We start from the raw sequence: 2,778 nt of genomic DNA, 5'->3' as shown, positions 1-2,778 counted from the left end.
TCCCTTGTCATTCTGCAGCTCTGGAAAATTCTGGTACTCAGTCCCGCTTCGAAGATGGATCGCATTACACTGATTTTTGGGATTTATTTCAGTGTTGCTAGGAAACTTTCCTGGTGTGTGCTGCGCAGCTGCTTGGTTGGCCATCTGACCAACTTGATTCTCTAACATTTGCACTTGTTTGGACAGTGCTGAAAAGTTTTGCTCCATGTTGAACATTTTGGTTCCCAAGTTTGCCGAGTTTGTCTCCATCCCGGTGACTTTCACCAAAACTTGCTTCATCATTTCCTCTATTGAATCTTTCTTTGGCTCATTGATGACTCCCCCACTAGAAACAGAAAATCCAGGTGGAGGCTGCAAAGCATTGTTGGGATTTGAATAGGAAAAATTTGGATGATTCCTATTATTTGGATGATACGGTGGATTTCCGCCCTGATGTCCTTGATAGTTTGGTCTATTGAATTGGTACTGCCGCTGGATGTAATTAGCATCTTCCAACTGTGACACATCAGGTAAACTCGGCTGCTGAGGAATTTTAGCTAGCAGTGTCTTTCTCTCCAACTCATACTGCTTTTGAAGAGCTTCATATTTCTCCTTAAAATCATCTCTCTCCTCATTCACAGCTGCAATTCTTCTCGTGGAATTTCTGTCATTCGGCCATTGGTAACTGTTGGAGGCCATCTCTTCTATCACACGATACGCCTCCTTTGTATTTCTATGGAGAAGACATCCACCTGCAGTAGCATCCACCATACTCTTTGTTAGACCAGTCAAACCATTATAAAAGTGAATGATTTGCTGATCCTCTGTGAAACCATGTTGTGGGCATTTCCTGAGCAGCTCACGAAATCTTTCCCAGGCATCATGAATGGTCTCATCTCCTAGCTGGGAAAAATGAGAAATCTCTGCAATGATTTTCTGAGCTTTAGAGGCAGGAAAGTATTTTGCCAAGAAAGCTCTACACAAATCCTCCCATCCAGTAATAGCACCTCTGTCCAAACACTTGAACCATTCCTTTGCTCTATCTCTGAGAGAGAATCCAAACATCTTCATTCTGATGGCATCTGGTGGCACTCCATTCTGCTTAATAGTGTCGCAGATATCTAGAAACTGAGTGATGTGGACATGCGGATTTTCATCAGCCATTCCACTAAACTGTTCAGCTTGCACCATGTTTATCAATCCCGGCTTCAGTTCGAACGTGGTAGCCTGCACAGTTGGTCCCCATCTGCCTCCTTGAAATTGATCAACCCTAGGCTGATACATGTGATTCAGTGGTGGCTCTGTTGGAGGAGCCCGGTTGCGCTCTCTTTCTTCATCTAGTTGCCTCTGAAGGTTTGTCACGACTTGTACAAGAGTTTGAAGGTCCATGTTATTCTCTGCCATTGCTTGCTTTTTCTTTTCGCGGTTGTCTCTTTTGTACTGTTTTTCGATTTCCAAGTTCAAAGGTACTAGATGTTCCTTTCCTTTGGATCTCGTGATCATGCACGCCTGAGACAACAAACAAAAACAGAAGTTTAAAAACTAAAAAAAATAAAATTAAAACTTATAACGCCAGAAATAATGCTTAAGTCTAATCAGAAATATTAAAGTTAATTCTAAATAGTCCCCGGCAACGGCGCCAAAAAGTTGATCACTAAATTATTAGCAACAAATTACCGCAACTAACACGGTGCAATTGCAGCACAAAATCAGTAACCGAGTATCGTATCCACAGAGACTATTATAACGAATTACTCTAAGTAATCCTAATTAAACTATAGTAATATTCAGGCAACGAAAGGTAGAGATTGGTTGACGTAAATTAAAACGCAAATAGAAACTAATAAAAATACGTAGATAAATTCAAATATGGAAAACTCTGACCCTAGGGATGTATTTTCACCAATCAACTACATGCATTCAACCTATTGATTCAATTACCAATTTTAATCCAACCCTGATGAAAGATCACTATATTATCCACAAGCGTCTCTAACGACCACCTATGAACGTAGATTAATTAATCCCTTTTCACATTCAAGACTCCAAGGAATAAATTAACTCCCAATAGCACATAAAGAATAGCTTCCTATAGCTTCACCTATCGCATTCAAGACACAAGGCTAACACTATATCATGCATTCCTGAATCGGCTGAACAATTATCGCATTCAAGACTCAAACTGAACAGCTAGACATGTAAATCATTGATCAGATAATTCACAAGAGATTAAGCACCAGGAATCATGAATCATAAGTTGGAGGGCAAATTGATATCAATAAATCAAAAACACATAATCAATCAGCTATATACAAACCCTAGGTTCAGATTAAAGAACTAGCCAAACATACTAAAATAAATCATAAACATAATTAAAAAGAACACAATTGAAAGAACTGAATTAAATAAAACTCTGAATAAAACAATTGTAGCGGCTTGAATCTTCAATCTTGTGGAAATCCAATCCAAGCTGTAAAAACTGGAAAACAATAATAATCTAAAGCTATAAAACTGAAATATGAAAATTGAGAACTGAAAAACTAAAGCTGGGAACCCTGAATAGGTACAAGAAAGACCTATATATAGTGTCAGGGTAAAACTACAGAGTTTGAGCTCGAAAAGGACTTTAAAAACGAAATAAAACGTAAAAAGGCGGGCTGACGGCGATCGCACGGCGGGCACCCGGCGGTCGCCGGATTCTTCACGTTTTTCCTTCATTACGCGGCGGGCGCCCGGCGGGCGCCGCCTGATCGCCAGCCACGCCGATTTCTCGGTGGGCTGCGCGGCGGTCGCCGGCTG

The 2,778-nt window shown here is 40.5% G+C and overlaps 1 non-coding gene across 1 annotated transcript; it reads left to right on the top strand.

Annotated features, from left to right (window-relative positions):
- The first annotated feature begins 808 nt into the window (after nt 1–808).
- On the top strand, nt 809–915 carry LOC130996477 (small nucleolar RNA R71). Its single transcript, XR_009092647.1, has one exon. It is a non-coding gene; the product is annotated as a small nucleolar RNA R71 (small nucleolar RNA).
- Nucleotides 916–2,778: the final 1,863 nt, after the last annotated feature.

Source organism: Salvia miltiorrhiza, chromosome 7 (genome assembly GCF_028751815.1).
Source record: "Salvia miltiorrhiza cultivar Shanhuang (shh) chromosome 7, IMPLAD_Smil_shh, whole genome shotgun sequence".
Classification (NCBI taxonomy): Eukaryota; Viridiplantae; Streptophyta; class Magnoliopsida; order Lamiales; family Lamiaceae; genus Salvia; species Salvia miltiorrhiza.
The sequence above is the reverse complement of the archived record's forward strand: the minus strand, read 5'-3'. Positions and strand labels throughout refer to the sequence as shown.